General features: G+C 40.7%; 1 protein-coding gene and 1 long non-coding RNA gene across 7 annotated transcripts in view; one reads left to right on the forward strand and one right to left on the reverse strand.

The window, feature by feature from the left end:
- The window catches only part of LOC126998771 (protein tramtrack, alpha isoform-like), a 159,567-nt gene that overhangs the window by 68,556 nt on the left and 83,511 nt on the right, over positions 1 to 7,500 (reverse strand). The window lies entirely within an intron of this gene.
- LOC126998772 (uncharacterized) overlaps positions 5,230 to 7,500 on the forward strand; it is a 132,962-nt gene continuing 130,691 nt past the window's right edge. Inside the window, exon 1 of the long non-coding RNA XR_007752985.1 lies at positions 5,230 to 5,270. This is a non-coding gene — a long non-coding RNA (uncharacterized LOC126998772). The remainder of the gene's footprint in view (positions 5,271 to 7,500) is intronic.

The raw sequence follows: 7,500 nt of genomic DNA on the forward strand, positions 1-7,500 counted from the left end.
ACTGGACGGGAAGAGAAGGAACACGAAGGGAAGGAAAGGAGCGGAAGGGAAAGGAAGGAAATGAAGGAAGGGAAGGGAAGGGAAAGGAAGGGAAGGGACGGGAAAGGACGGGAAGGGACGGGAAGGGATGGATATATTTCCCAGTCTTCCTCCGGTCCCCTCACCCCTTCCTTCTCTCTCCTTTCCATTCTCTTTTCTTCCTATCACTGCGACATATTCGGCGAGTTAATTGTTGTCGCACTTCAGCGTCTGCAGGATGTTTATCGAAGGATCAATACGCGGACGATAGCAGCTTAGTCCATGATCAATACCTCGACGATACCTACAGCATGTCTTTCACAGGGAACTATCGGTCATTTGGGTAAACTTATGCAAAAGTCGTGAGCGTGAAGTGATTGATTAGAATAGATTAGAGCAACACTTCCTAACGTTAAGAGTGACGGGCACACCTAACATTGCCTAACAGTGTGCATTAAAGAGTGTGTTTTTCGCCTAACTGAAGGACCTTGGACTTGACGGTTAATCAAAACAAAATATGGTCGCCTAATTGAAAGACCTTGACGCTATGGATAGTTAAAATAATACGGATAGAAGTAAATATTATATAATTGACTTCACCAGCTGGAAAAAATCGTCATAAGAAATTGTTTCAAGCCACACAAAGAAAATCAAGCGTTTGTTTTACACCAGGCATATATATTTAGTTTTTTTTGCTTGCTTGACGAGGGGGGGAGGGGGGTGGAGAGACGGGTAAGGTGGGAGGTGGGTGGTGGTTTGTGTGAACTTGAATCATCGCACTTCACTTTCGTCGCTAAAATACACATATGAATAACCAGAACAACAGAGCAGGTGGCCTTTTGTAAACTAACACATGGGATTTCTGTTACTTATTTGTTTGAGTCTTTCTTCTTATTTTCTTTATCCTCCTCCTCCTCCTCCTCCTCTTCCTCCAGCGAATAGTTCTTCTCGGCCATTGTTTGGACACGAATCATTCACGTGTTTTCATAGGTATGGAAAGGTAACGTGGGCAGGGAAAAGGTGAAAGGGTAGGAGGAGGAGGAGGAGGAGGAGGAAGAGGAAGAGGAAGAAGAAAAGGAAAAGGAAAAGGAGGAAATTTGGGAAGCTGTGTTGATTTTCCGGTAAAAAGACAAAAAATAACTAAAAAGAAAGTACATGTTTTCTAGTTTAAGCATTTGAATTTGTTTGTTGGGTGTGAATGTTTCTTTTTCTGTGTGTGTGTGTGTTTGTGTGTGTGTGTGTGTGTGTGTTGAAGTGGTGATTGTTATTTTTTTTTTACATTTGAACTAGAGCGGCTGAAAGTAACACAAGTTTTCGCTCTTGCACTTAACAACACACACACACACACACACACACACACACACACGCACACGCACACGCACAAACACAAACAGACACACACACACCATCGTCTCCCTTGCCTTTCTCCCTCCATCTTGCAAACAGTACGAAACACACACACACACACACACACACACACACACACACACCCGTAATGCGACACAGCCCGCCCCAGCACCGATCAATATACACAACACAGCAGGGAAAAATCTAGCCAATAAGAGCCGAGGGGGGCGTGGCCAGAGTTCCCATCAACCAATCAATATATCTGGCTGGTTCGAACTCCTCCTCCCCCTCTGACCCTCCTCCTCCCTCCTCCCCCTGCCCCCCTAGACCTTCCTTTCCTCCCTCTCACCTAAGGACCACCAGCCAGCCAGTGAGAAACGGCGTACGGCAAGGTGTTTAATTGGATCGGCAACTCCCTCTGGCGCCGTTTATTGGAATTTTGAGCCTAACGACACTTGAGGCGTATAGACGAATTAAGGGGGCCATTTTTCATTTTTTCTCATTTTTACTTTTTTTTTTATTTCTGACTCAATTTTTTCAACTTCTTCGTGTTCCTTTTTAGTTTTTTTCGTTGTGATTGTTTTTATTTATTATTTTTTCCATTTAGTGTCAGAAAAGGCAGAATAAAAGGAGATTTGGTAAGGAAATATATCTTGAAGGTAATTTTTTTCTGTTTTGCATTATTGATTTTCTTGTGTACTATTTTTCATTACATATATTATTAAGGAACATATACGAACACTTTTTTTGTCTGTGTAGATATTATTGTCATTTATTGCTTGCTATTTGTTTTTTTGTGCGTTTGTGTGTGTGTGTGTGTGTGTGTGTGTGTGTGTGTGTGTGTGTGTGTGTGTGTGTGTGTGTGTGTGTGTGTGTTATTAGTTCATGGATTTAAAAAAAACATTTCTTCGTGTTTAGTTGTTTTCTTTCTTTCCCTTCCCTCCGAGTAGCTCACTTGTCGAGGCTATATTTGGGATTTTCTGTGTGTGTGTGTGTGTGTGTGTGTGTGTGTGTGTGTGTGTGTGTGTGTGTGTGTGTGTGTGTGTGTGCGTTTGCGTTGTCTTTGTTCCTTTTCCTCTGTTTACCGCCTCCTGCTCTCTCTCTCTCTCTCTCTCTCTCTCTCTCTCTCTCTCTCTCTCTCTCTCTCTCTCTCTCTCTCTCTCTCTCTCTCTCTCTCTCTCTCTCTCTCTCTCGACTTCTGCAGCATTTTTTTTTTCGTAACAGAGCCACGCGATTAGGAGGAGGAGGAGGAGGAGGAGGAGGAAAGTAAGAAAGAACCAAGGAAAACTTACAATATAGGCAGAGAGAGAGAGAGAGAGAGAGAGAGAGAGAGGCAAATTGTGGAAAAAAGTGAGGGGGAGGAAGATGGAGGAAGGGAATTAGGAGAAGGGAGAGGGTGAAACAACAACAAAAAAAAGAGTAAGGGGAGGGAGGGGAGGAAGGGGGAAAAGAGATACATTCCGGGAAGCAAGAGATTTTTTTCCTTTCAATTTTCCTTTTTTTCTTGGTTGTTATTTTTGGGTAATTGGTGAATGTTATGTTTTTTAAGATTGTTTTTGTTAGAGTAATTTTTTGTATCGGTTTTTTATTTTTTTGTTGTATATGAGATCAGTTTTTTTTTTCAGCCCACTTGTTCGCTTTGATTTCTACTTTGCGAATATTAGTGTTTATATTATTTGTTTATATTAATTATTTTTAATGTATGGTATTTTTTTGTTTATCGCATATTTGTTCTAGTTTGGAGATGTGATTTACTTCTGTTGTTTTTATCTATTTTTTTCTCTTATTTTTCTTTTGTTATCCTTTTACGGCGCATTGTTTTGTGTTCTTTTGTTTTCTTTTAATTCATTTGTATCATTTTTTATATTATTTAATAGTTGAAAATGGTACGTATTCGTGTTTTTCATTTTCCATTTTTAATCCTTCGTTTCCTTTGTTAATAATTTTTTTGTGCTTTTTTTCATATGATTTTGTATTTCGGAGAAGTGAAAAGGTCAGTAAGAACAGGCAAACAAAAGAAAATAAACACACACACACACACACACACACACACACACACACACACACACACACACACACACACACACACTGCGTAGTATTGATCCCAAGCGGTGCCTTTTTTTTTTTTTTTTTTTTTTACCTTCTCGCTTTACATGTAACTCATTTGTCTCTTTCTTCCACTTTTTCGTTCTTCTTGATTCTTCTTCTTTCTCTCTTTTCTTCTTCTTTTTCTTCTTCTTGTTCTTCTTGTTCTTCTTGTTCTTGTTCTTCTTCTTTACCCTTTTTCATCTTTTCGAATTTTTTCATATTTTTTACAGCTCTCCTTTTCCTTCTCCTCCTCCTACTCCTCCTCCTCTCCCTTCTCACAGTAGTAGTAGCGGTAGCAGTAGTAGTAGTAGTAGTAGTAGTAGTAGTCGCATTAGTTATTGTTATCATTTTCTTGGATATGGTTAATGTGAAACTATGAAGGCGGTAATTTGTCGCCCCTATTGTTAGATCCACATAATCCACCATATAATACACCGCGTTTTCTTTTTGGCTAAGTCTGCCCTGGTGGTGCCTCCTCAATGGAACAGAAAACGGGAGACAAAGAGAATGAGTGATTGGATGCCAACTTCCTCGCACTCCCTAAACTCTCTCTCTCTCTCTCTCTCTCTCTCTCTCTCTCTCTCTCTCTCTCTCTCTCTCTCTCTCTCTCTCTCTCTCTCTCTCTCTCTCTCATACCGTTTCACATATAGATTTGATGCTTTCGTTCCCTTGTCCTTCCCTCTCCTCCTCCTCCTCCTCCTCCTCAGTTTCACCCACATTTCCCTCCTTTCTCTCCTCCTTTGCAGCCTGGAGGGAGAGGTGGGGCCGGGGAGGGGAGGGAGAAGAGGGGGGCGGAATGAGGGGCAAGGGGAGAGGGGTGAGGGGTGAGGTGCGAGGGGAGACTGATCAATAACGCGGGTCTCCCCTCAACGCTGAACACGCATCTACATTCCTTAAGTAATTATTGAACAAAGACGCTTGCTAGTTTCTGCTTCCTCTTCCTCCTCCTCATGGACCTTGTAAAAATTATCGGTTGCTTGTGAACGATAGAGCCGGGAATGGGGGAAAAGTACAGAGGAGGGACGATTTTAACTGTACGCGGTGTCTTTCTTTTTTATATACAGCAAAGGAGAAAGAATTGATACAGAAAAAAAATCCCGCTATCTGTGTGTGTTAGTATGTTTTTTTTTTTTTGGTTCTTATTTGTTCATGTGCTGAGGTGCCATGGAAGCTGTTAACTGTATGCGGTGTTATTTTTTTTATATACAGGAAAGGAGAAAGACTTGATACAGAAAAAAAACTCGTTATTTGTGTGTGTCTTAGTCTTTTTTTTTTGTTCTTATTAGTTCATGTGCTGAGGTGGGCTTTTTTTTGTGGTGTTAGGTTGTAATAAAAAAAAAAACATTCGGTTACCTTTCATCTGGCTTTTTCTAGTCACGTGCTTACTAAACTCGTCTTCCTACTTGTTTGTTTTTCTGTTTTTGTTGTTTTGTCGTTGTAAGTTTTTATTATAGTTGTTTGTTTTCTCTCTACTCTTCACTTCTTCCTTCCCCTTTTTTTTCCTTCTACTTTTTCTCCTTCTTTGCTCATCCGCACCTTTCTCGTCTTCTACTGCTCTGTTTTCAAAGTACGTTCACTTCTATACTACTACTACTACTACTACTACTACTTCTACAACTGCAACTACAACTACAACTACTACTACTACTACTACTACTACTACTACTACTACTACTACTACTACTACTACTACTACTACTACTACCCCCCCCCCTCCCCCCCACCACCACCACCACTATTACAACTCTCTCACCATCGACTTTCTCTTTCATTTCAGGAGCAGGAGCGGCGGCGGGACCAAATTAGAAGCGCGTTCCGTAAGTAAAACAAATTAATCTCGCAAATGGATGGAATTAAAATGGCAAAATGTGTGAGAGTGTGGTGCAAGTGGAAGAGGTGATTACGGCGAAAATAGACTCCGTGTGGATGTTATGGAAGCTGTTGAGAGAGAGAGAGAGAGAGGGGGAGAGTGTGTGTGTGTGGGAGGGACTGAGCTGGTTATACTTTGGGCTAGATTTCAAAGGTATGTTGGGCTATTTTTGAAAGGTATGTATGTTGGGCTTGACTTGAAAGGTATGTTGGGCTAGACTCAGAGCGTATTTTGAACTAGATTTAGAGAGGACTTTTGGGTCGATCAGAAGGACAATGTTAGGTTAGCGGTAAGTGGATTATAAGCTAGATTCAGAATGCCTGTCGGACTAGATTTAGTTGGGACATTGGGCTTTACATGGAGGGGAGGTTGGGCTATGTGAGGTAAGTTTTACGTGAGGTTGAGGTTCGTTTGGAAGTGATTTTGATGTATGTTTAGAAAGTAGCTCAGGAACAAGATTTTAGTCTATAAATAACTAGGTGTTGTGGGTTTTTAAATCTTGGAAGGTAATATGAATGAGCGGAGTGGGAATAGAAGGGTAAGGGTGTGAGGGATACAGGGTTAAAATAGTACTGTTAAAAGTGGTACTAGAGTTTAGACACTAATGAACTTGGGGTCGTCAGGGCGAGAAGAACTGAACAAATGAGAAATAGTGAGTGAGCGGTGAGTGGGTGAAGAGAAAGGTTAGGGTGTGAGGGGAAAGGATCAAATGACACTAACATAACATGAACTTTATATGAAACTCTTGTAAGCTCTGTAACATTAGGGTGCAAAGAGCTTAACAAAGGAACAAGTAATGAGCTATAAGGCTTATATAAGGGGGTAAAATAGAGGGTTTGGGATAAGAAGGTAAACAGAAAGGGTAAAATAACACTAGGACTATAGAGGCAAGTAGACCTGAGACTTATAAATTAGGTCTCATAAGGGTACAAAGAACTTAACAAAGGAATAAATAATGACCTGGAAGGCTTATATAAGGGGTAAAATAGAGGGTTTGGGATAAGATGGTAAACAGAAAGGGTAAAATAACACTAGGACTATAGAGGCAAGTATATCTGAGACTTATATATTAGGTCTCATAAGGGTGCAAAGAACTTAACAAAGGAACAAGTAATGAGCTAGGAAGGTTAGGTAAGAGGATAAGAAAGAGGGTTATGGATCAGACTGAGATGAAACGATACAGTGAATTATGAACGAAAGTAGATCTGAAACTATTATAAGCTAGATATCATTAGGGAGTGCCAACTTAACAAAGGCATAAGCAGCATAAGTAATGATCTAGAAGGGCTAGGTTAAAGGATAAGAAAGAGGGTTACTGACAAGGGTGTGAAGCGAAAGGGCTGAATGACACTAATATAAATGGAGCTAAATCTGACACTTATAATTAGGTATCATTAGGACGTGCCAAGTTCACAAAGGAATAAATAATGTGTTTGGAGCGTTAGGCAAGAGGGTAAGAGATGGGGTTATGAATAAAAGTGTAGAATGAAAGGGCTAAATGACAGTAATCTAAATGGAACTAGACTTGAGACTTTTAAACTAGGTATCATTAGAGTGAAAAGAACTTAAACAGAGGAATGAATAATGAGATGAGTGGATCAGGTGAGTAGATGAGACAATGGCTGAGAGTTAACTGATAAAAAATGAAATAATCAGGAGCATAACTAGATTAATTATGCGAACTTTACGAACTTAGTAATGGAGAGCAGTGATAAATGGACGAAGCTAGAGAATGGGTGGAGGGAGAATATGAGGAGAGAGAAGGGAAAGTATAGGGGAGGGAGAGTTAGGGGACAGGGAGAGTGTAGGGGAGGGAGAATATGGGAAGAGGGAGAATATGAGGGGAGAGAGAGTATAGAGGGAAAGGATGAGCGTGTGATACGGAAAGGTGACAGACAAGTAGATGAAAGGGGAAAAGGAGAGGGGAAGGGAGAGGGAGGGAGAGTGACCGTGTGAAGTTTGAAGGTTAAGAAAGAAATAACCGTAAGAACAGGAGGAGCAAGTGTGAGACGAGACGAAGATAAGATAGATGAAAACAAAAGATAAGGAAGGGAGGAGGGGAGGAGGATAATCTTGTGAAAATGGAGGTTTAACAAAGGACCAATCATAACACAGGGAGTAAATGAAAGCGAGAAAGAAGTAATGAAGAGTGAAAGAAGGCGATTAGAGGAAGGAGT

Source organism: Eriocheir sinensis, chromosome 15, assembly GCF_024679095.1.
Source record: "Eriocheir sinensis breed Jianghai 21 chromosome 15, ASM2467909v1, whole genome shotgun sequence".
Taxonomy (NCBI): Eukaryota; Metazoa; Arthropoda; class Malacostraca; order Decapoda; family Varunidae; genus Eriocheir; species Eriocheir sinensis.